Here is a 27,391-nt window from a genome sequence, read left to right as displayed (position 1 = left end):
ATTTGACACGACGATGCAACCGCAAATTCAACAAAGCAAATACAGAAAAGATTATGCAAAGGCTCAGATTGGTTCAGATAGGATGAACTAACCCTTATTTTTTTTGGCTTTTTCGTGGACTATAGGTATGAAGAACAGACTCGATCTAAACTACGAAAAACTGTAAAATCTCACTGAGCATCCTGGAAATCTGATACCACTTGATAGAGGCAAAGGTGTCCGTCTTTCGATGAGATGGTGGCTACCGTTTTGGAGGAGGTTGACTTTGACGATCCGACTATGAACGTGCGAGGACGTCGCGCCTTAGCAATCGCTAAACCAACTCCGAGAGGTTATTGACCACACAGGAGCATGATCAACCTGACCACGAAGGTCTGTTTCCTGCAGGCAAACAAAGAACAAGCAAGATACTAAGATTGCAATCTGGATATTGCGAATATAAGAGGAAAGCTTTATTGATCAAGGTCGGGGTCTGTGACGCCTTTGTCTGGTCGTTGAACACAAACGAAGTACGCGAAGTTGCAGCTATGGTGAAATTTAATCTAAACAAAACCCAAAGTCTAAACATCGCCCTACGGGCTGTATATATGGAGGAAGAGGGGGGGAATTTCGTGGCCCTTGTAGGAGGGATACGAAACCAACCCTAACTCTTGTTTCCCCACACATACAGACTCTAAAAACAGCCTATACTCAAGTATTTTGAAATTACAAGGGCCTGGCCCAATAATAAGGTGACGCATCACCTATAATAGCCTCTGGACGAAATTTATGAAGTGGCATCTTGTATATTTCGTCCAAGTCTTCACGCACACATTGTGGTGGCTTCAAAGTGTTGAAATCATCACTTGTAACTCCGTTCTTGTTCCCCTTGCGCATGCCATCATCTCCATGCGTGATCTTGCTCCAATGATCACCCTTCTTGTCCAAGCTAGGCCCTTCATTTGTAAGCAAGACAAATGTATCCAATTTAGGCAGCATCATATTCTCATCAGCATTAGAATCATTACCAAGAAACGAAAGTACCTAGTAATTTAATTGGCGTGCGCGAGCACTAGTAATTGGTCCTGTATATGTATCAGTTGGGGCTGTGGGTTACTAGAGCTCGCGCATGCTAATTAAATTGCCAGGTACTTTTGTTTCTTGGTAATGATTCTAATCTTCATGAGAATATGATGCTGCCTAAATTGGATACATTTGTCTTGCTTACAAATGAAGGGCCTAGCTTGGACAAGAAGGATGATCTATGGAGCAAGATCAAGCATGGAGATGATGGCATGCGCAAGGTGAACAACAACGGAGTTACAAGTGATGATTTCAGGACTTTGAAGCCACCATAATGAGTGCGTGAAGCCTTGGAAGAAATATACAAGATGCCACTTCATATATTTCGTCCAGAGGCTATTATAGGTGTTGCGTCACCTTATTATTGGGCTAGGCCCATGTAATTTCAAAATACTTGAGTATAGTCTGTTTTTAGAGTCCGTATGTGTGGGGAAACAAGAGTTAGGGTTGGTTTCAGACCCCTTCTCCAAGGCCACAAAATTCCCCCCTCTTCCTCCATATATACAACCCTTAGGGCGTCGTTTAGACTTTGGGTTTTGTTTAGACTAAAAGTTCGCCATAGCTGCAACTTCGCGTACTTCATTTGTGTTCAATGACCAGACAAAGGCGTCACAGAACCCCACCTTCATTAATAAAGCTTTCCTCTTATATTCACAATATCCAGATTGCAATCTTAGTTTCTTTCTTGTTCTTCATTTTCTCGCAGGAAACAGACCTTCGTGGTCAGGTTGATCGTGCTCTGGCATGCTCAATAACCCATCGGAAGTTGGTTTAGCAATTGCTAAGGCGCAACGTCTCGCACGTTCGTAGCCGGATCGTCAAGGTCGACTCCCACAGAAAACGATAGTCACCATCTCATCAAAACATCGGGACACCTTCACCTCTATCAAGTGGTATCAGATTTCCAGGTTGCTCGGTGAGATTTTGCAATTTTTCGTAGTTTAGATCGAGTCTGTTATCATACCTACAGTCCACGAAAAGCCAAAAAATAGGGTTAGTTCATCATATCCGAACCAGCCTGAGCCATTCATAGTCTTTTTAGTATTTTGCTTTATTTAATTTGCGGTTGCATCATCGTGTCAAGTTGCTGGTCTTAGCACCTAGTCTTTTAGAGTTTCTAGTTCTAGTCATATTAGTCACGCTGTCGCCGCACCATCATCATTGCCCCTGCCATCTACCACCACCGCTCCGAATCCATATACCACCACCGATCCGTATCCATATACCACCACCGCTCCAAGTCCATATACCACCACCGATTTGTATCCATATACCACCAGCACTCCGAGTCCATCTCATATTAGGTTTGCTTTCAAGATCCATCTGTTTCCAGATTCGTGTTTCCATGTCTGAGTAGGTTTCAGATTCCATCAATCTTTTGCCGTCCGTAGAAGAGGTTGGTTTCCAAAAAAAAGAGTCCGGAAACCACCCTCCGTTTAGGCCCAAAATTTTCCAAAAATGCACTTGACAAATTTTTTTTGGCTATCCTATTTTTAGGTGTTTCCCAGCGTTTTGAGACAGTCGCCGTTATAGAATGTTTTTTGAGCCATTTCTAGTTTTTGGGTCTGGGTAGTCGAAAAAAATTTGGTCGCAAAAATTTCGTGTCTATCCTGTTATCTTCACTTGGGAAGAGTTTTGAGACACTCGCCATTATAGTGATTTTCAGCAAAAAAAAGAGCGCAAAAAAAGAGCGATTTTTTTTCAGAGTGTGCTTTTCCCTTGTTTCCATGCAGCGCCGTGATTTTGTTAGTGTTCTAGGCTCGTGTCTCTAGCACAATCTAGCCTAGGGCCAGCATAGTACCGTCGTTGAGCGTTTATTCAACTTTGCATCTCTGAATTGATTATTGCTGACCCTTTTTGCTACCATATTATAAGCCTTCCTAGCTCCACATACATCTACGTCGTGCGTTTGACTCTCCCTGGTAATCGCTCTATCCAAGCTTTGAGAGTTTTGACTACAACGGTTGCCGATCACCGCCTGCTGCTGGGTAAGAACTGGTAAGAATTCAAGATTTGCTTGACGGATTTGTGACACCCACCACCACCACTTGTTAGTAGTCTGTAGGATCATATTCTTGTGTGTTTCTATTGCTGCTAACCATGGCAGGATCATAAGCCGATGAGACTGACTGGGAGAACTTGATGAACAAGGAGCTTCATGATAAGTTTCAGCAAATGATGAGTGGACAGGTGGAAGATGGGCTAAACAGATTTGAAGAGGCCATGGAGAAGATAGATGGCATTGAGAAGGCATTCGAAACAAAGCTCGATAGCAAGTTTAATGAACTGCTTGCGCGTCTTCCACAACCACCACCGGCTGCACCTGCCACACCTCTGCAACAACAACAACAACAACAACAACAACGACTACCTCCACGTCACGAAACAGCCCTCCGTCGAGCGAGCCGTGTCCCTCTTGAGCCTGGCCAAACTGTTGGTGCTGCTGTTGATACTTCTGTGGCTCCTGCTGCTAATGAGGAGGATGATTATGCGGGAGATTACGAGGGTGAGGTTGATCAAAATCAGAACTACATGCAACCACCAGCACCTCAACAACCAGGTCGTCCACATGCAAATAATCGCAATGGTAGGGCTCCCCCTTAGGTATGAGATAATGATCATCTCCCTAAACTGAAATTGAATATTCCACCATTTGAGGGTAGATACGTTCCTGATATATATCTTACTTGGGAGTTAGAAACTGAACAACCTTTTACCTGTTAAGAATATCTCGAGTAGAGACGTGTTGCTGCTGCACTTTGTGCTTTCACTAGTTTTGCTTGTGTGTGGTGGTCTGAACATCGTAGATTATATCTGAATAATATTCCAACTACTTGGGCCCCTTTGAAAACTGCTATGCGTACTCGTTGGGTTCCACCATATTATCAACGGGAATTACTTCAAAATTGCAGGGTTTAAGACAAGGAAAAAATTCTATAGAGGAATATTATCAGGAATTACAAACTATCATGATTAGATGTGGTATTGTTGAGGATAATGAAGCTATGCTTGCACATTTTATGGGTGGATTAAATAGAGAGATTCAGACTATTCTAGAGTATAAAGAGTATAATAATATCACTCGTTTATTCCATCTTGCTTGCAAAGCTGAACGTGAAGTGCAGGATCGACAGGCATTGGCATGAACTAACTTTTTTGCAGGTCGACCTTCCTCATGGACGCCTCGTGCATCCTCTACTTCCACATATTCTACTGCATCAGCACCTCCATCAGCTACCACCTCCAGCCGTGATACAAGAAAGCAGGCACAACCTCCACTATCTGCCAAGAGCACACCTACTGGGCCTACACAGAGCTCTTCTTCTTCCATGGCATCAACAGGGCACACAAGTGATATTATTTGTCATTGTTGTGAGGGACGAGGTCTTTTTCCGAGAGAATGCAAATCTCAGCGTGTGATGATTGCTACTGAGGATGGTGGGTATGAGTCTGCTAGTGACTATGATGAGGAGACTTTGGCTCTTATTACACGTGAAGAACACGGTGGTGATGATTCTAATCATGAGACGCAATACATGGCTGCTGAAGATGCTGACAGGTCTGAATGTTTAGTTTCTTAACGTCTTTTGACTGTGCAGGTTACACAAGCTGAGCAAAATCAGAGGCATAATTTGTTCCATACAAAGGGAGTTGTGAAGAAACGTTCTGTTTGCGTCATCATAGATGGAGGGAGTTGTAACAACTTGGCTAGCATGGAGATGGTGGAGAAGCTATCTCTCACTACAAGACCACATCCACATCCTTACTACATCCAATGGTTCAACAACAGCGGCAAGGTTAAGGTAACACATACTGTTCACGTGCATTTTAGTATCTCTACATATGCTGATTATGTTGATTGTGATGTGGTACCCATGCAAGCATGTTCCTTATTACTTGGTAGACCATGGCAATGTGATAAAAATTCTATACACCATAGTAGAAACAATCAGTATACTCTTGTTCATAAGGATAAAAAATATTACTTTGCTTCCTATGACTCTTGATTCCATTTTGAAAGATGATATTAATAGAGCTAATAAAGCAAAACAGGAGAAAAATAAGAGTGAAAATCAGGTTGTGGCAAAAGAATTTGAGCAACAAATGAAACTTAATAATAAACCATCTAGTGTTGCTTCTAAAATTAAATTGAAAAGTGCATGTTTACTTGCCACAAAATCTGATATTGATGAGCTAGATTTCAGCAAATCCGTTTGCTATGCTTTTGTGTGCAAAGATGCATTATTGTGATTCGAGGACGTGCCTTCCTCTTTGCCCCCTGCCATCACTAACATTTTGCAGGAGTTTGCTGACGTCTTTCCACAAGACGTGCCACCGGGATTACCACCTATTCGAGGGATTGAGCATCAAATTAACTTAATTCCCGGGGCATCGCTACCCAACCGTGCACCATACCGTACCAATCCAGAGGAGACGAAGGAGATTATGCGTCAAGTACAGGAGCTGCTCGACAAAGGTTATATACGGGAATCTCTTAGTCCTTGTGTTGTTCCTATTATACTAGTGCCTAAAAAGGATGGTACATCGCGTATGTGTGTTGATTGTAGAGGCATTAATAACATTACTATTCGTTATTGTCATCCTATTCCTAGGCTAGATGATATGCTTAATGAATTGAGTGGCTCTATAATATTTTCTAAAGTTGATTTGCGTAGTGGATACCATCAAATTCATATGAAACTGGGAGATGAATGGAAAACAACATTTAAAACTAAGTTTGGTTTATATTAGTGGTTAGTCATGCCTTTTGGGTTAACTAATGCACCTAGTACTTTCATGAGAATAATGAACGAAGTTTTACGTGCTTTCATTGGCCGATTTGTGGTAGTCTATTTTGATGATATACTGATTTATAGCAAATCTTTGGAAGAACATTTGGAACATTTACGTGCTATTTTTATTTCTCTACGCGATGCACATTTGTTTGGTAACCTTGGGAAGTGCACCTTTTGCACCGACCGAGTATCTTTTCTTGGCTATGTTGTTACTCCACAGGGAATTGAAGTTGATAAAGCCAAGATTGAAGCTATTGAGAGTTGGCCGCAGCCCAAAACGGTCACACAAGTGAGGAGTTTCCTTGGCCTCGCTGGTTTCTATATGCGTTTTGTGAGAGATTTCAGCACCATTGTTGCACCTCTCAACGAGCTTACAAAGAAGGATGTGCCTTTTGTGTGGGGTACCGCACAGGATGAAGCCTTCACGGTATTGAAAGATAAGTTGACACATGCTACTTTACTCCAACTTCCTGATTTTAATAAGACTTTTGAGCTTGAATGTGATGCTAGTGGAATTGGATTAGGAGGTGTGTTATTACAAGATGGCAAACCTGTTGCATACTTTTCTGAAAAATTGAGTGGGCCTAGTCTGAACTATTCTACTTACGATAAAGAATTATATGATTTTGTTCGGACCTTAGAAACATGGCAACATTATTTATGGCCCAAGGAATTTATTATACATTCTGATCATGAATCTTTGAAACACATTAAAAGTCAAGCAAAACTGAACCGTAGACATGCTAAATGGGTTGAATTCATTGAGACTTTCCCTTATGTCATTAAACACAAGAAGGGTAAAGAAAATGTTATTGCTGATGCATTGTCTTGTCGTTACACTATACTTTCACAACTTGAGTTTAAAATATTTGGTTTGGAGACCATCAAAGATCAATATGTGCATGATGGTGAATTTACAGATGTATTGCAGAATTGTAAGGAAGGGGGAACTTGGAACAAGTTCGTCCTTAATGATGGATTTGTGTTTCGTGCTAACAAGCTATGCGTTCCAGCTAGCTCCGTCCGTCTTTTGTTGTTGAAGGAGGCGCATGGAGGATGATTAATGGGACATTTTGGCGTGAAAAAGATGGAGGATATACTTGCTACACATTTCTTTTGGCCAAAGATGAGACGGGATGTTGAGCGTTTTGTTGCACGCTGCACCACATGTCAAAAAGCTAAGTCACGACTCAATCCTCATGGTTTATATATGCCTTTACCTGTACCTAGTGTTCCTTGGGAGGATATATCTATGGACTTTGTTTTAGGTTTACCTCGAACAAAGAAGGGGAGGGATAGCATATTTGTTGTCATGGATAGGTTCTTGAAAATGGCACACTTTATACCATGTCATAAAAGCGATGATGCTGTTAATGTTGCTGATTTGTTCTTTCGTGCAATTATTCTCTTGCATGGTGTGCCAAATACTATTGTTTCAGATTGTGATACTAAATTTCTTCGCCACTTTTGGAGATGTTTATGGGCTAAGTTGGGTTCTAAACTGCTTTTTAGTACTACATGTCATCCCCAAACTGATGGACAAACTGAAGTAGTCAATAGAACATTGTCTACCATGCTTAGGGCTGTTTTGAAGAATAACAAGAAGATGTGGGAAGAATGCTTGCCTCATATTGAATTTTCTTATAATCGGTCGCTCCATTCTACTACTAAGATGTGCCCTTTCAAAATTGTGTATGGTTTCCTACCTCGTGCACCTATTGATTTGTTGCCTCTTCCATCTTCGGAGAAGGTTAATTTTGATGCTAAACAACATGCTGAATTGATCTTAAAGATACATGAGTTAACAAAGGAAAATATTGAGCGCATGAATGCTAAATATAAACTTGTTGGAGATAAGGGTAGAAAACGGGTTGTCTTTGCACCTAGAGATCTTGTTTGGTTACATTTGCGTAAGGATATGTTTCCTAATTTGTGCAAGTCAAAGCTAATGCCACATGCTGATGGTCCTTTTAAGGTGTTAGAAAAAATAAATGATAATGCATATAAACTTGAGTTGCCTGCAGATTTTGGGGTTAGTCCCACTTTTAACATTGCAAATTTGAAGCCTTACTTGGGTGAGGAAGATGAGCTTCCGTCGAGGAAGACTTCAATTCAAGAAGGGGAGGATGATGAGGACATCACTAACAAAGTTACACCCACAACCCCTATTGATACATATACAAGACCAATTACTAGAGCTCGCGCATGCCAATTAAATTACCAGGTACTTTCATTTCTTGGTAATGATTCTAATGTTCATGAGAATATGATGCTGCCTAAATTGGACACATTTGTCTTGCTTACAAATGAAGGGCCTAGCTTGGACAAGAAGGATGATCATTGGAGCAAGATGAAGCATGGAGATGATGGCATGCGCAAGGGGAACAACAACGGAGTTACAAGTGATGATTTCAGGACTTTGAAGCCACCATAATGAGTGTGTGAAGCCTTGGAAGAAATATACAAGATGCCACTTCATAAATTTCGTCCAGAGGCTATTATAGGTGCTGCGTCACCTTATTATTGGGCCAGGCCCATGTAATTTTGAAATACTTGAGTATAGGCTATTTTTAGAGTAAGTATGTGTGGGGAAACAAGAGTTAGGGTTGGTTTCGGACCCCTCCTCCAAGGGCCACGAAATCCCCCTCTTCCTCCATATATACAGCCCTTTGGGCGTCTTTTAGACTTTGGGTTTTGTTTAGACTAAAAGTTCGCCATAGCTGCAACTTCGCGTACTTCGTTTGTGTTCAAAGGACCAAACAATGGCGTCACAGAACCCCACCTTCATTAATAAAGCTTTCCTCTTATATTCGCAATATCCAGATTGCAATCTCAGTTTCTTTCTTGTTCTTCGTTTGCTCGCAGGAAACAGACCTTCGTGGTCAGGTTGATCATGCTCTGGCGTGGTCAATAACCCCTCGGAAGTTGGTTTAGCGATTGCTAAGGCACGACGTCTCGCACGTTCGTAGTCGGATCGTCAAGGTCGACTCCTACAGAAAACGATAGTCACCATCTCATTGAAACATCGGGACACCTTCGCCTCTATCATGCTCCGGCGTGGTCAATAACCCCTCGGGGTTGGTTTAGCGATTGCTAAGGCGCGACGTCCTTGCACATTCATACTCGGATCGTCAAAGTCTACTCCTCCCGAATGATAATCACCATCTCATCGAAAGGCGGGACACATTTGCCTCTATCAAGTGGTATCAGATTTCCAGGTTGCTCGGTGAGATTTTCCAGTTTTTCATAGTTTAGATCGAATCTATTCTCATACCTACAGTCCATGCAAAAGCCAAAAAAATTAGGGTTAGTTCATCATATCCAAAACAATCTGAGCCTTTGCATAATCTTTTTAGAGTTTTGCTTTGTTGTATTTGCAGTTGCATCATCCTGTTGAGTTGCTAGTCTTAGCGTCTAGTTACCTTAGAGTTTCGAGTTCTGGTCACAGGTTTTCACGTCGCCGCCACACCATCATCATCGCCACCGCCATATACCATCACCAAATATCCGCTGCCAATCCGAGTCCATATACATCCACCGCATATCCACCACCAATCCGAGTCATATACATCCATCAGGTCACCATCACGCCAATCCGAGTCCACCTCCAGCACAAATTCGCCACCAGTCCGTGCTCCACCGCCCATCATATACCATCACCAGTCTGAGTTCCACAAGATTCATCTCCGCCAACAGTCTTCCGAGTCCAGTATTTGTTCCTTTATTTTTGAGTTCCAGATCACGCGATACTACGAGTCGTGACCAAGTCAGACTGCCCAACTTTCATGTCACCCGTAGACTAAAAATTGTTCCAGTTTCAAAAAAACTAAGTCTGGAAAATTCTGGCTAGGAAGTTTTTAGACCATTTTAGACCTTTTCAAAGTAAAATTTTTGCAGAGCAAAAAAAGGAAAAAAAGTGCAAAAAAGGTGAAAAAAATCAGAGTGTGCTCCTCCCTTGTTTACGTGCCACGCCGTGATTTTGTTAGTGTTCTAGGCTCGCGTCTCTAGCACGCTCTAGCCTAGGACCAGCACAGTACCATCGTTGAGTGTTTATTCAACTTTGCATATCTAAATTGATTATTGCTGACCCTTTTTGCTACCATATTATAAGCCTTCCCAGCTCCACATACATCTACTTCATGTGTTTGACTCTCCCTGGTAATCGCTTTATCCAAGCTTTGAGAGTTTTGACTACAATGGTTGCTGATAACCACCTGCTTCTTGGTAAGAACTGGTAAGAATTTGAGATTCGCTTGATGAATTTGTGACTTTCCACAACACCACCGCCACTTCCTAGCAGTCTATAGGATCATATTCTTGTGTTTTACTCTTGCGGCTAACCATGCCAGGATCACAAGCGGGTGAGCTGGACTGGAGAACATGACGAACAAGGAGATCCATGATAAATTCCAGGAAATGTTGGGTCCACAGGTAGAAGACATGATGGCCATTTTTGGCAAGGCGTTAGCGAGGATTGATAACGTTGAGAAGACAATTGACAACAAGCTGGATGCCAAGTTTGCTGAAGTGCTTGCGCGTCTACCTCCACCTACTGCTTCTACTGCACCGTTGCAACAACAACAACAACAACAACAACAACGACAACAACAACAACCTCCACATCGCAAAACAGCCCTCCGCGGAGCGAGTCGTGTTCCTCTTGAGCCTGGCCAAACTTCTGGTGCCGCTGCTACTGTCGTTGATGTTTCTATGGCTCCTGCTGCTGCGGAGGAGGATGATTATGCGGGCGATTATGAGGATGAGGTTGATCAAAATCAGAACGGCGTGCAACCATCAGTACCACGACCAGGTCGTCCACATGCAAATAATCACAATGGTAGGACTGCACCACCACCTCAGGTACGAGATCATGACCATCTTCCTAAACTAAAATTGAATATTTCACCATTCGAGGGTAGATATGTTCCTGATATATATCTTACTTGGGAGTTAGAAACTGAATAATGGTTTGCATGTTTACAATATCCTGAGGAAAGACGTGTAGCTGCTGCTGTTTGTGCTTTCACTAGTTTTGCATGTGTTTGGTGGTCTGAACATTGTAGATTATATCCTATTCCTGCTACTTGGGCTGCTTTGAAAACTGCTATGCGTACTCGTTGGGTTCCACCATATTATCAACGTGACTTACTTCAGAAATTGCAGCGTTCAAGACAAGGAAAAAATTCTGTAGAGGAATATTATCAGGAATTGCAAACTGGCATGATTAGATGTGGTATTGCTAAGGATAACGAAGCTATGCTTGCATGTTTTATGGGTGGATTAAATAGAGTGATTCAGACAATTTTAGAGTATAATGAGTATAATAATACCACTCATTTATTCCATCTTGCTTGCAAAGCTGAACATGAAGTGCGGGATCGACATGCATTGGCGCGAACTAACTTTTTCTGCAGGTCGACCTTCATCATGGACACCGCGTGCATCCTCTACTTCCACACGTTCTACTGCATCGGCATGTCCGTCAGCTGCCCCCTCCAACCGTGATACAAGAAAGCAGGCACAACCACCACTATCTGCCAAGAGCACAGCTACCAGGCCTGCATAGAGCTCTTCTTCATCCATGGCATCAACAGGGCACATGATACATCTCCGTCGCATCTACTTTTCCAAACACTTTTGCCCTTGTTTTGGACTCTAACTTGCATGATTTGAATGGAACTAACCTGGACTGACGCTGTTTTCAGCAGAATTGCCATGGTGTTGTTTTATGTGCAGAAAACAAATATTCTCGGAATGACCTGAAACTCCACGGAACATCTTAGAAAAAATAATAAAAAATCCTCACCAAAGATGAAGACCAGGGGGCCCACACCCTGTCCACGAGGGTGGGGGTGCTCCCCCCTACCTCGTGGGCCCCCTGGATGGCCTCCGACGCCAACTCCAACTCTATATATTTGCTTTCGGAGAGAAAAAATCAGAGAGAAGAAATCATCGCGTTTTACGATACGGAGCCGCCGCCAAGCCCTAAAATCTCTTGGGAGGGCTGATCTGGAGTCCGTTCGGGGCTCCGGAGAGGGGGATTCGTCGCCGTCGTCATCATCAACCATCCTCCATCACCAATTTCATGATTCTCACCGCCATGCATGAGTAATTCCATCGTAGGCTTGCTGAACGGTGATGGGTTGGATGAGATTTATCATGTAATCGAGTTAGTTTTGTTAGGGTTTGATCCCTAGTATCCATTATGTTCTGAGATTGATGTTGCTATGACTTTGCTATGATTAATGCTTGTCACTAGGGCCCGAGTGCCATGATTTCAGATCTGAACCTATTATGTTTCCATGAATATATGTGAGTTCTTGATCCTATCTTGCAAGTCTATAGTCACCTACTATGTGTTATGATCCAGCAACCCCGAAGTGACAATAATCGGGACCACTCCCGGTGATGACCTTAGTTTGAGGAGGTCATGTATTCACTATGTGCTAATGCTTTGTTCCGGTTCTCTATTAAAAGGAGGCCTTAATATCCCTTAGTTTCCGATAGGACCCCGCTGCCACGGGAGGGTAGGACAAAAGATGTCATGCAAGTTCTTTTCCATAAGCACGTATGACTATATACAGAATACATGCGTACATTACATTGATGAATTGGAGCTAGTTCTGTGTCACCCTATGTTATGACTGTTACATGATGAACCGCATCCAGCATAATTATCCATCACTGATCTGGTGCCTATGAGTTTTCCATATACTGGTTCTCACTTATTTACTTTCCCGCTGCTACTGTTCCAATCACTACAAAATACCAAAAACATTACTTTTGCTGTCTTTACTTTTGTTGCTGCTACCACCACTATCATATTACTTTCGCTCGCTTTAACGCAATACCGCATTACGCTTCCCTCATGCTTAAGATGCCCGGTCCATGCGGCATCATTATAGTAAATGGAAATATTGAGCACTCCTTGCGCGCGGAAGACCGTGCGGCTGCCTTGGCAGCCGCACACTAAACGGCCTCACCAACTAAAGCATCTAACAGGTCGTTAAGACCACGGACACGGTTGGATGAGTCCGGTACAGCTATATGTAATTGGTACAGGTTTGATGGCTATACCCCTATTACAATACAAGGGGCTCAACGCACACGCACAAGTGTCAATCAGGCTCAACTTCACTCATTTTGAACTATATATTGTTTATTCAGTATAACTTAGCTTTTGCACGGCAACATTTCAATTAAGTTCCTCTCTTTTTCAGATGACCATCGTGCTACACCCGTCCAGAATACGGCACAATGGAGACACGGGCGCAGACGTGCAGCAGGGACCCGTTCCAAGGATTCTTTCTAGATTAAGACCCTGCGTAAACCTTTTTTACTGTCTCTTGTTGATACACATCCCCCGGATTCTCAGTACAATGGAGAAGGATGCTGACGTATTGGCATGTGGCAATGTCAGAAAATTGCACGTACCTGGACACCAGGGGCTTATTACAAAGGGCACTGTTTAGGCCCGGTCTACACCATAAGGACCGAATACCTAGGGAGTGTTCGGCGTCGCGAGTTTGGGATTATATGCATTAGCTTCGAGTCATGTCTTTGGTCAAATGTTAGGTTTGCCCGGCTCCTCTGTTTTGCTGCCTTACGTTCCGCTCTATCGGCTAAGGCGGCACCAAGAGAACTACTGCGATTGTGCCCTGGTTCATCCGGACGAGTACCTCAGTAGAGAAAGCTGAAAACTGACTGTCATGATATAGCGTGAGATTGGTCAACCACTCGATGACCTACCAGAATCTTCGGGATTCCTCCGCCTTAACGAAGGGTCGTTTCCCTGCCAGGCATGTACACACCCTGAATTCGGATGAGTGTGGAGCCACCAGGGGCTATATAGTAGCCCCACTGTCAAACTCCTCTCGCTAAGTGAAAGTGTTAAAGCATTATAGTCCGGTTGCCTAGTTCGCTGCGCTATCACCTCCTTAATGGACCAAGACGTTGGATCAAGTGTGAACATGTGTCTTCTGCAAACACCCCCGCATTATATGCGTGGGGGCTAAAGCCGACGGCTGCAATCTTTTAGGTTATATACATATATACATAAACGGCAGCACAGGAGGCATCATAATACTTTTGGGCAAAAGTATAAATACAGCCTTGATAAACTTAATAAAACATTGGTTTTACAATGGGAATACATGTCATTCAAACATAATATTCTTCGAGCATTGGGCCTCTATCGAACGAGCGCCTTCGAGAACTTCTTCAAAATAGTGCTCGGCAGCCACTCGGCCTATTGCCGAGCCCTGCGCCGCGACAGTGGTGGCATCCATCTCTGCCTAGTATGTTTTGACATGGGCAAGGGCCATCCGCGAGCCTTCTATGCACGCCGACCTCTTCATCGCATTAATGCGCGACACCGCACCAAGGAACTGCTGCACCAAACTAAAATAGCTGTTCGGCTTTGGCCTTTCCGGCCACAGATGATCCACAACAAACCTCATGGAGAGTCCGAACAATCTATTCAGCTCGGCCCATTCGGCAAGCCGATCAGTCAATGGAAGCGGACGCTCTAGAACATTAAACTGTGACCAGAATAGCTTGTCCACTTCACGATCTGTTTGATCTCGGAAGTATTCGGCCGCATCGACAGCCCTCGCCGCCAAGTCCAGATATGCGTCCATCGAACTCCACAGCCGGTCCAGAGGGGCATACTGAGGATCTCCAAACTTCCTCCGCAGCATGAAGGGTTTCCCAGCCGCGATATCCCCGGCTTGACGCAGCTCCTCCTTCTTCGCTCTCATCGCCGAGCGGGTGTGTTTGGTCGCCATCGTGGCCTTTTCCAGGTCCGTCGCCTTCGCCCGGTTTTCTTCTTCAAGAAACTGGCAACGGTCGGCAGTGTCTTTTAACTTTACATCCATCTTGGCCATTTTCTCTTTGCTCTCGCAATGCGCGGCCTTTTCGGCTCTTAACTCTTCGGCCGCCTTTAAAGCGGCCACATTCCTACTCCTTGCTTGCTCCTTGCCTCGGGCAAGCTCCTCCCGAAGAGCCACCACGGTGGCAGATCCATCTGCAGTCACAACATATTAAAGATACTGGCATCATGCTGCTCTTATTATGTGACGATCACCAGAAAAATCACTTACCCTGTGCCTCGTCAAGCCGCTTGTTGACAAGCACAATGTCGGCATCTGCCGCATCCAGTTGCCACTTTAGTCCGGCAAACCCATCAGTCCGGCTAGCCACCGGAGCTTCAACCACTTGCACATAAAGGCGGTCTGGTCATTACCTGGGACTACGATCCTCTGTTCACCGCCGTTCTCGACGACAACCAGAGTCTCAGGGGCTACTATCTACACAGGGCACACCTTAAAATGTGCGGTAATGTCAAAAATGTACATCATTTCACGTACCTCAAAACCCGTCAGTAGACTCATAAGGGTTTCATGCAACCCGCTTTCGGCGGACGAAATCCTTTCAATCACCGTACCCATCAACGTACGGTGCTCTTCTGAGATAGTCGCTCGCTCTAGCAGATCCCTCAGTACGTCCGACCGCATACTAGACGGTGCCGGACTCTTTCGGTGGCTCTCTTCAAGAGCCGGATACTGGGGACTTCGGGTGGCCGTAGGATTGTCTTCTGGCCTCGCCGGATCCGGAGAGACCCTCCGCGACGACACTTCAAGGTCGCCCGCTTCTTGAGCTGGGGAGTCCGAGGGAGGCGTTTCGCTCTCCATCATCTCTGGAAGATCCCCCGAAGACGAGCTCTGCTGGGAAGGGCTAAGATCCGAACTGCAAGATAAATGATTCGGTTATTTTCCTCAGAAGTAAGGTAGGATACCTTTACTATTAAGAACTTTTTGATTACTTACAGCTCGTTAGAGGGTTGATCCCCGCGCGGACATTGTGTGGCAAGAGCACCCTCCGAGGCAGGACCCTCCGGTGGAGATTTCTTCTCCCGTTTGGAAACCTTGGTTTCCGGATCTTCAGAGGTAGTCCTCTTCCTTCCCCGGGGTGAGAGAATGTCAGATTCTTCCCCTGGGTTGTCCTCCCCCACGGAGACGCTCATTCCCTCGGTTGGAATAGGTAGCGGTGGAGGCCCACTTTCACCCTCTTTATTCCCCCCTTCATCTTCCTTTGAGGGCACCAGGCAAGGTGCTGGCTCGAGCATCTTTTCCAGCACCAGATTGTCCAAGCCTTCAGGAAGGGGGGCCGAACACCGGATCATCTTCGCCTTTGTTATCCAGTCCTGGTCAAAGAGCGATTCTTCAGAATGATGTCAGGATAAAAAAGACAGTGTGTTCGGCCATGGGGTTACTTACTTGGGCCGCGGTGCGGTTGCTACTCAGGCCCACATCCTCGGTAGTGTCCGGACACTCTATTTGGGGTCCGAAGAACGATTTGTACATCTCCTCGTGCGTCAGGCCGAGGAAATTCTGAATGGTGCGCAGTCCTTTCGGGTTGAATCCCCACATGCGGAGGGGCCGACGTTTGCAAGGCTGGACTCGACGAACTAGCATGACTTGCATTACCATAACCAGACTAAAATCTCCCTCGAAGAGATCTCGGATGCGGCTCTGCAGTATGGGAACGTCCTTGGCCTGGCCCCAGCTTAGCCCCCTGTTGATCCATGACATCAGTTGTGGTGGAGGGCCCGAGCGGAAGGTAGGGGCGGCTACCCACTTGGCACTTCGGGGAGCTATGACGTAAAACCACTCCCGTTGCCACAATCCAGACACCTCTGGAAAGGAGCCCTTCGGCCATGGAGTGCCAGCAATTTTGCTTATTAGAGCACCTCCGCACGCTGCGTACTACCCCTCGATCATCTTCGGCTTCACGTCAAAGGTCTTGAGCCACAGGCCGAAGTGAGGGGTAATGCGGAGGAAGGCCTCACAAACGACAATAAATGACGAGATGTGAAGGAGGGAATCCGGGGCTAGGTCGTGAAAATCCAGCCCGTAATAGAACATAAGACCCCTAACAAAGGGATCCAGAGCGAGGCCTACTCCTCGGAGGAAGTGGGAGACGAACACAACGCTCTCGTTGGGTTCGGGAGTAGGGATGACCTGCCCTCGGGCGGGCAGCCTATGCGAAATTTCGGCGGTTAAGTATCTGGCCTCCCTCAACTTCTTGATATCCTCCTCCGTGACGGAGGAAGGCATCCACCGTCCTTGAAGGCTGGATCCGGACATGATTGAAGGTCTGAAGCACCTGACCTGGGCTTTGGGTGTTAGAACTCGAGGCGGGGGAAGGATTCGATTGAGCACGGGAGGGAAGAAGTAAAATCCTTGTCCCTTTATAAAGAGGGTGAATATCAAGCGTCCTTCTCGTGGCCGTTTGGGACTTGCCTAAAATCTAGGAGTCCTAGGCATGGTTGGGTTACCCACGCCCGTATTGATGAGAATCCCCTAATAAAGGGAACACGATCTCTGCTTTGACAAGACATGTCGAGAAACCGCCTCGCATTATGTGTGGGGCTGGTTAAGGAAAAACGGTTCGAATAATTACCGGGCCATGGCATGATGTCATGCTGCCAAAACATGTCAGCAGATTGGATTTGTGGAAATATTATTCTCTCTACGGTGGTATGTGGAATTTATTTTGCAGGGTCGGACACTATCTTTGTATTCAAATTCTTCCGTGGTGTATTCGGAGGAGGAACCCGCCTTGCAATGCCGAAGACAACACTGCGCGCCGGACTCATCGTAATTGCAGCCTGGTTCAGGGGCTACTGAGGGAGTCCTAGATTAGGGGGTCTCCGGACAGCCGGACTATATCCTTTGGCCGGACTGTTGGACTATAAAGATACAAGATTGAAGACTTCGTCCCATGTCCGGATGGGACTCTACTTGGCGTGGAAGGCAAGCTGGGCAATACGGATATGTATATCTCCTCCTTTGTAACCGAGCTTGTGTAACCCTAGCCTCCTCCGGTGTCTATATAAACCGGAGGGTTTTAGTCCGTAGGACAACATACAATCATACCATAGGCTGGCTTCTAGGGTTTAGCCTCTCCGATCTCGTGGTAGATCAACTCTTGTACTACTCATATTATCAAGAATAATCAAGCAGGACGTAGGGTTTTACCTCCATCAAGAGGGCCCGAACCTGGGTAAAACATGTGTCCCCTGCCTCCTGTTACCATCTGCCTTAGATGCATAGTTCGGGACCCCCTACCCGAGATCCGCCGGTTTTGACACCGACAACGCTCTTGGTTCCTTGCTTGAGGAGTTGGAATTTCTTGATGAGGTCGCGGTTGTAGTAGGTTGGCACTAAACATGCTCTCATAACATCCTTCATTTGTGCCCAAGTGGTGTCGGCTGTACACCTCTTGCCTCACGGCACTCAAGGACTTGTTCCCACCAAATGAGGACGTAATCTTGAAACTCAAGGGATGCCATCGTGATCTTCTTCTCTTCTTCATAGTTGTGCAAGCGGAAGATTTTGTCAACCTCCAATGCCCATGAAAGGTACTCTTCGGGATCATGGCTTCCGGAAAACTTGGGCATGGTGAACTTTAGCTTGCCATATCATTGCTCTTCATTGTGTTGGGGTCGGGGATGATGACGCCCATGACATGGAGGGTTGTCAACCTTATATTGCTCTTGGCGTGGAAGATCTCCATAGTCATCATGTTCTTGGTGAACTTGAGGTTCTTGTCGAGCTTGGGGAGGAGCTTGTCGAGCTTGTGGAGGAGCTTGTCGAGCTTGTGGAGGATCTTGAGGAGCTTGACGATGCGCACGTGCTTGATAGATTCATTCTTAAACTTCATCGCGAAGCGCTTCTTGTTGTTCACGAGCTTGCCGGTGCGCATGGCTATGGCTCTACTTGAATCTCGGAGGGCTTGTTGCGCCTCAAGTGCTTGAGCTTCACGTAGTTGTTATTCTTGACGTTGTGCCTCGGCATCTTGTGCATCTTGGTGTTGTCGCGCTCGCTCTTCCTCTTCTTGTTGACATTGACGTTGCCGTTTTTGACGGTGTCGATGTTCTTGCGCTCGAGCTTGCTCTTGAGAGCTATTGTCGTGTAGAGGATTGCGGTTTGCTTGAAGATCTTGATGCGCGGCACGACAAAGAGTGTTCGATGTTGGAGTACTTGAGCTGGGGATGGTGTCGTCGGAGTGTCGACTCGAGCGGGTCCGTCTTGAGTAGGATGAAATGGTAGAAGAGCGGTTGAGAAACAAAGCACGAATCTCGTCCAGTCTTGCGTCATTCTCTTGTTTGTGGTCGTCGAGCTTGTTGTCGAAGTAGTATCTTGTACGTTGCTTGGAGAGTCGCAAGTCGGTGGCAAGATTGTCAATGCGTTTGCTCTTTGCTTGTTGCTCTTGATGCAAAGCTCGTTGTGCACCAAAGAGGTGGCTCTTTGTGACGTAGGAGGATATATAGTCGTCTTGCTCAATGAAGAGTGTGTTGGTAGAAGTACTTGGCCTATCCATCATTCCAAGCAACATATGTGAGTGGGAGAAAGAGAAGAATGTATACCAAATGTACCTTGACCGATGTTGAAGATGGATCAATGATCACTCAAATGTGGAACAAGGAAATAGCACAATTGGTACCAATTCTTGTCGATTTCTCACACCTACACAAATAAAGGCTTATGGTGGAGCTTGGTTAGGATGGTGGCACAAAATTTGATGCAATTGTTAGGGAGCTTCAATAAAGTTGGAAAAGATTCACAAATTTGCAAGTGCAACAAGTAGACCAATAGCAAGATATGGTACACGGAAACACACACACAAATAGATAAGTGGGGTCGTGCAACCAAGGGGTGAGCCAAAATGTGGAATCCACGAATATGCTCTTTTTGCACAACACTAGAGAGACACTAGCACGATTGCACAATAGACGGAGACAAAACTTGTGCACAACCTACTAAGAAAAAATGCAACGACTTCTATCCCAAGTATGCTATATGTATGGTATTCCGGTGATATGATCCAAGATGATCGAGTATGACAATCTTAATGTAGTATGATGCTATGGTTCTTGCTTATAACCTCTTTGCTTATCTTTCCTTTTTGCTTAAAAGCTTGTTTGACTCTTTCTCTGTTGAGCTCTTTTCTCTTGCAAAACTTCACGAACCAAGATAGAAATTGAGTATATGCGATGACAACCTTGTGTCACAAGAGATGATACGAAGATATGCACCACGGTAAAATGGTATGTATGCTATGGGAAGTACGATCACTAATGTGCACAAGTCACGTTACCGGCAATACTCAAAGGCTAGTCTCGATGGGTAAGGTACGCAAAGATGGGCTATGTGGTTATCAATGTAATGGCAAGGAGTAGACAAAGATGTCGTCGAGATTACCGTCCTTCCTTACGGTCGAGGTGTCAAAGTTGTCGAAGCGGTCGATGTCGAGTCCTTTGGCGAAGATGAGCGGTGGTGATGTTGATGTCGCACCGTACCTAAATAGCCGAAACACAATAGGACACGGGAACCGCAACTCAAATTGTCAAAGCAAAATGTGTCAAAATTGTCAGAGTTGGTAGCGGGTAAGCGAATGGTGGTGCTATGCAGAAGTGGTGGTGCTATGCGGAAGTGTAAGTGGGCACCGGGACAAAATTTGGCGAGAGTTTGGAGGAAATAGAGTGGTGGATGGAAGTGCTGCTGCCAGGGGCCGGATGTCCGGGCGGAATGCCGGATGTCCGGGGTGGCCAGATGTCTGGGGAACGGGCCAGATGTCCGGCCTCGAGATACGTGGACGTACTCGATGAACTCCGCATGGAGAGGTCAAATCTGAGGCAAAATTCGTAAGATTTTGTGGATGGAAATTGGGGAAAAGATGGGGGAAAGCTAGATCTACCCGCAACACACGAAATCCGCGGATCAAATCCAACAAAACTTCATCACACCAACAAATCACAAAAAAATTGGGGGGCTATTTTTGTGGGGAATTTTCGAATTAGGAACAAAATTAATAAAATTAGGCTAGGAAACAAAGGGGGGAGGCCTCGAAATCGTGATCAACATGGCTCATTATACCAAGATGATGTAGGGTGGAACTGCCAATCTTTCACGAAACGAGTGGTTGCCAACGAGGATCATGAAGAACACGAGGGGAAACACGAGGGAGAACACAAGAGAATCACTCAAACCAACAAGAATAAGTCACACATATGCTAGATCCTCGAAACACAAAGAGATACACGATCCACGATCAACAAGGGACGATACAAAGGGTAACCTGTTCTTCTCCGTGAGGAGGTATTGAAGATGGTCTTCTCTGCAAGGAGGTCTTGAATCCAACGTGGATCTTCTCCGAAGAGGGTCCGCGGTCTCTCTCGAGGAGTAGATCCGTATGGATGAGCGAAGCTCTATGATGCGGAGCATCCCTCGACCATCACCATGGACCTCATACCACCACCGCAAGCACGAAGAGAACCTATGATGGGAGCTCGCGTGCGTGCCATTGAAACCAAGGTTAACTACTTCCTCTTCGAACTCCATTCGATTTCACATGTGAACCGGGTCCTACCTCAAATGGAGATATTATGCACTCTCAGGTACCGAGGAGATGGCCGTGTGGAGGCAAGGACGAGACCCGGACACACAAGAAGAATGAGAAGGAGAGAAGCATCAAGACGTGCGAGGAGATGACGCTCCCTGGACACCCCGGGTGCCCGGCCATCTTGGCCCCGGGTGCCTAGCCCCGGCCTGTGCGACGCCCCAGCGACCCTCCCGGGTGCCCGGCCTCTTGGGCCCGGGTGCCCGGCCGCCCACCTGGGCCACTCCGGCCCCGACCCCTTGGCACCGGGTTCCTAGGCCACCCCCCGTGCCAGCCCAGCACCACCCCGGGTGCCCGACACTTTGGCCCGGGTGCCCGGCCTCTCTCCCAGCGCCGGCCCAGACCGCCCCGGGTGCCCGGTCCCTCTGACCTCGGGTGCCCGGCGTGCCCTGTCTTGTTTTCGTGTTGAGGCCTTTTTGGTCTTTTGTAACCCTACCTCCCCCAACTTCATCCCTAGGCTTACAAATACTCTTTCTCTAGCTCATTTGGAGGATAGTAAAGTATTTAGAACACCAAAGAGAGCTTTGCTCCTTGTATCCCCTCCTCTTGGAGATCAAGCCCCCACCTAGGGAAGAATCCTTGGGATTATCAAGACCTCCTCTTGAAGAAGATCAAGATCAAGACCTCACTTAGTTGGAAGAACTTACCTAGTGCTCTTTTCCTTGAATTGTTCATATAATCTTGTGGATCTCATGTATGCTACTCTAGTGGATGTGATATTTGGGTTTGTTTGAGTGATTTGTCCTTTTTGTTCTTGAGTGTTCTTCCTATTTTCCCCTTCCAAGTGTGAAAATATCCCTTTGAGGGTTTCACCCTACGACATCCTGGTATCATGAGCAAGGTTGACTCACATCTTGGAGTCCCATCCCCCTATTTTCTAGCTAGATTTTGTTGTTTTTCGTCCAAATTCAAAAATCCCCACAAAAATACCCCCAAAATTTTTTCTTCCAATTTGTTGGATCTTGTGAGATTTGGTTGTTTTGGTCCATGGATTGATGTTTGGCAAGTGGATCTAGCCCCTCCCCAACAATCCCCACCCTTCCCACCACGAAATCCTCCAAATTTTGCCAATCCCCAAGATTTTCCCCCCAAATCGGCCACCACCGGGTGCCCGCAACTCGATCCATCGGGCACCCGCACCCCGGGCCATTTCCTGCTGACCACCCGAGCACCCACACCCTCCACCCCCGGGTGCCCACACCCCCCAAATCAGCCCACTACCAGCACCATTTTGTCCATAATCTCCACCTCCCAAGTCCGTTTTTCGTGTTCTTTTAGCTCATTTCGAAGCTCTTGACACCCACCATCCACATATATCATTACCACCACCATTAGCCTACACACAAAAATTCATCATCATAGCACCCACCTTCCCCATTTGACCGATTTTGAGTTGCGGTTTTTGTTTCCTAAGGTGTTTCGGCTACCTAGGAATGTGTGACATCGACATCACCGCCATTCATCATCACCTCGGAGTCATCTTCACCGCTAACCGTAAGAAAGGACGGTAACCTCGACGACACTTACTTCTTACCTTGATTTTACATTGATAGCCCGAGCCATTTTGCGTTGCTTATCCATCGAGACTAGCGAGTTGAGAATTATCGGGCCACGCTATTGTGCACCGTAGTGATCTTGTTATCATCTTAGTGCCATAAGTCTCTCCCGTGCATATCTTACATACTTGTCTCATATCATACTTGGCTCGAGCATCAAGCATAGAAAAAAAGAAATAAAGCAAATCTTTTAAGCAAAAAGAGGAGAAATAAAGAGCTTGTAAGCAATAGCATTGAGCCATTTTGCATCATCATATCATCGTGGTCACCGCATACATAACATAGTTGGGATTGAAGACAGCACGTTTCTCTCATAGGTTCGTGCACAAGCGTATCTTGCCCATTTGAGAAATCGAGCTAGCTTCTCTCTAGCATTCACACAACAAGAGTATTTTCCGTGGTTACATTTTGAGCTCATTCCTTGGTTGTGCGGATCCCATCTATCTTCCGTGCGTGTGTTCCTAGTGATATCTTTGGGTTTGATCTATTTGCTTTACATGCATTTGTGTGAACCTTCTCAACGTTATTGATATCTTGACTAACATTTGCTTGAAATTTTTTCCACCATCCTAACCGAGCTCCTCCATAAGCCTCTTACTTGTAGGTGTGAGAAACAAACCCGGTTCCAATTCTCCTATTGTGGCATTACATTGAGTGACACTTGTTACATCCTCAATCCTCGGAAAAGGTAACTTTGGTATTGTTCTCTCATTTTCCTACTCACCCCACTTGGTTGTGATGGATAGGCAAGGCATTTCATCTCTGGTCTTCGACAACAACGACGGCGCGAACAACTACATCACCAAAACGTCCATCTTCGGACTACCACGAGCAACGCAAGGCGTTGAGCGACTCGCCATCGACATTCTCCAACACAAAGCAAGGAAGAGGGACTACATTGACACCAAGTTGGCCGAACAAATGGATCAAGTACGAGACTTTGTGGCCAAATACAAGACCTGGCGGCGACGCTCAAGTGGCCAATCTTCAGAACGCCATCGAGCTCAAGCACTACAACACCATCAAGATGAAGATGCTCGTGATGCGTACACCTACAAGTCCCAAAAAGCTCTACATCAAGCTACCGCCAAACTTCATGGGCACAAGCAAAGACCGCGAGACGAGCACCAACAAGACGGAGCTATGACTACTACCACCACTTCAGCATCTTCGCCAAGTGTTATCAAGGCATCTTCACCTTTGGACGTACGACATCTTCGCCTACCTCCGATGAGTATGCCTACATCGGCCTTCATCCACGGCGATGGTGACGAGATGATTGAGCATGGGATTTTCCCTTCAGTCTTGGAGGAGAGTGAAGATGTGCCATCTTCGACCTTTATACATGGCGATGTGATGGTTGAGCATGGGATTTTCCCTTCGACCACAGCGACGTATGATGACATGAGTGACTTATGCCACCATATTGAGAGTGAGAGTGTCTTCACCACTAGCCCCATATATGACGAGTTGCCCCAATTCTCATGTGAGGAGAGCCACCACCACCACCACTTGAGTGATTTGAGTGACTCCACCATATGTGACATTGAGTGCACCTACCTTGAGGGAGTGAGTGAGACACCACCACATAGAGAGAGTGAGGCCATTTCGATTTCTAACAACTTAACTTCTACCTCTATTGCGTCTTCTCATTTGGTGCTAGGTCCCATATATGTTGATGCACCGATCCGGGACGACTTCGTCCTTTCTATGGACAAGACGATGGCCATGGTGGAATATGATGCACCCCCACATGGTTCTATCAAGATGAAGATGATGACCACCATTTGGTCTTTGCCACCTCACCTACACCACTTGAGTGGAATGAACAAGGTAATATAGGTGAAGGTGGTGCTCTAGTCCCACTAGTGGACATTCTTGACATTGATTGCTTGCATGATGTTGATCCACCTATTGTCATGCTTCATGCTAGTTCGACTTCCCCATGCAATGATTTACCCATTTATGATGAGTTTGATGGTTGTCATGTGGTGTCTATTAGTCGTGATGCCATGTTACGTAGGATTTCTTGTGATAATTATCTCGGTCACATCATGTTTGACAATCTGGTTGACTTGTCATATGCTATGCATGAGATCAACAATATGTCATATTTGTTGTCGGTGTTCTGGGAATGGGGGTCCCCAGACTTGCTTGCCTGCGGCCCACGGCGTGGCCGTGTTGCGGGCCTGTACGACCCATCTTCATCAACAAAGCACTCAAGACCCTCGCAGGGGCCAAGCCCCGCGAGGCGGGCGACGCAAGACCTCCTCAGGAGCGGCTACACCAGGCTGCCTCTTAAGGAGCGGAGAAATCAAGGCGGGGAAAACCTCGCGAGGCTCTTGTGACGTGATCCGTGATGATCAAGATCAGGCGGGCGCCAGGCGGGTGCCAGCGCGTGCAGCGTCCTTGTTTCCTCTTTGGTGCTAAGGCGGCAAGCGCAGGCGTGGGGTATCGAGGCATCTGGCAAAGTTTTCCTTATCAGTGCAACGAGACCAGGACCGGAAGGACGACAGGACGGAGGTCACCATGGAGCCCAAGACGGCATCACCACCAGAGCCTTTTGCACGCGAAGACCACTTTTGTCAGGATAAGCTGTACTAGCTGTCCCCTTATAAATTGGCTGTTGTTGGCTCCCTTCCCACTCAATATTTGGGAAGAGGACCAGGGCCTATATAAGTAGAACTAGCCACCACCATAGGGACAACTCAACTTGGATCGGATCCTCTCCATCCACACACCTGCACAAGAACACCTCAACCTCAGGAGGTTGTTCTTCCCCTTGTACTGTTCATCATCAGCCCAAGAGGCAATCGATCCACCACCACACTGGAGTAGGGTATTACACCACAACGGTGGCCCGAACCAGTATAAACCTTGTGTCCCTTTGTGTTCCGAGTTCGTCAAGTTCGTCCGTGAGATCTTAGCGAGCTAGGGCGTAGATCGGTAGGGAGGAATCTCGGCGCGCACCCCAGAGTTTGAACCTTAAGGGTTTAGCCAGAACCCGTGATCTGACATTTGGCACGCCAGGTAGGGGTGCGCTGGAGCTTCCTTTCCGTCATCTCGCGTCCAGTTGCCCCGTCGTCTCCACGGTGGACGCTCGCCGTGCTCGTGCTGAGCGCCGGGCTTCCCTAGCCACCCGTGTCGCTCAGACGGCTCCCGTCGGTGGGCCACCTCGTCGTTCTCCATCTCCGGCCGCCAACGCCGCCACCGGCCCGGCGGGGAACGAGCAGCAAGCATCCTTGCTGCACCCCTCGGTGCGGCGGGATGGCCGCACCGCCACTCCATCGCTGACTCCCGCTGGTTCATCGTCCCACGCTTGTCGCGCTCCTACGGACGCACGGACCGCGCTCCTCATGGCGGACGATCTCCTGCACTACCGCCCGGTCAACGACCTCTACGAGGACTGGCTCGACCACATCGCCGAGCTCGTCCGTGCCGCAGGGGGCTCCCCTGCGCCGTCCCTCTATCCGCCTGGCCCTCCGCCTGCTTCAGGCGACGCAACTCACAGAGCGCCTCCACCACCTCTGCCCCAAGATGGCGTCTTGGCGCCAAGGCGTGCGGCTCCGTGGTGCGATCCACCATGTCCGGCGCCCGCGCGTGAAGAAAGAAGCTGCCAAGAAGTCCATCGACCGCAAGAGAACGCTCCGCTGCTCCTCGCACCGCCGCGCCAGGATCGTCTGCCTCGGTAGGCCCTCACACCGCTCATCATAGCGGTACATGGGCGCCAAGACCAAGCTCCACCTCCAAGACGGGCCCCGGCGACCACGGCCAGCTGCCGCGCCTTCACAGCCGAGCTACGTAGCGTCGCCTGGCCAGGCAAGTTCAAGCCCGATCATGTTTACCTCCGTGTCTCTCCTATGAAAGGTACTCGTTGCTTCGGTATCAAAGGGAAGCTTGCCCCTAGATACGTGGGACCTTTCAAGATTGTCAGCAAGAGAGGCGACCTCGCCTATCAACTCGAGCTTCCTTCAAACTTTGCAAATGTTCATGACGTATTCCATGTCTATCAGCTTCGAAAGTGCTTCAAGACTCCTGACCGCATAGTCAACTTCGAGGACATTGAGCTCCAAGAAGATCTCTCCTATCGTGAGCACCCAGTTGCTATTCTTGAAGAGACTGAACGCAAGACTCGCAACAAGTCAATCAAATTTCTCAAAGTCAAGTGGTCACACCATTCCGACCGTGAAGCTACCTGGGAACGTGAGGATCACCTCCGTTCTGAGTACCCGGAGTTCTTTCAGTCCTAGATCTCGGGACGAGATCTTTTCGTAGTGGTGGAGTGTTGTAACACCCCGGATGTAACTTTCCCAATTTGTACTCCAACTCTTGCCGTTTCCGGCATTAAGTTATATTTATTTCTCGGGTTCGGGTCTTTGTCTCCGTGTGTTGTTTTCGTTGTCATGCATCTCATATCATGTCATCATGTGCATTGCATTTGCATACATGTTTGTCTCATGCATTCGAGCATTTTCCCCGTTGTCCGTTTTGCATTCCGGCGCTTCGTTCTTC

The 27,391-nt window shown here is 46.8% G+C and overlaps 1 pseudogene; it reads left to right on the top strand.

The window, feature by feature from the left end:
• Window positions 1–24,022: 24,022 nt before the first annotated feature.
• LOC147990425 (uncharacterized) lies at window positions 24,023–26,014 on the top strand (annotated as a pseudogene).
• The last annotated feature ends 1,377 nt before the right edge of the window (window positions 26,015–27,391 follow it).

Source organism: Triticum urartu, chromosome 1A (assembly GCF_056163025.1).
Source record: "Triticum urartu cultivar PI428250 chromosome 1A, HENAU_Tu73, whole genome shotgun sequence".
Classification (NCBI taxonomy): Eukaryota; Viridiplantae; Streptophyta; class Magnoliopsida; order Poales; family Poaceae; genus Triticum; species Triticum urartu.
Note: the sequence above shows the minus strand (reverse complement) of the source record. Positions and strands in the feature narration are given on the sequence as shown.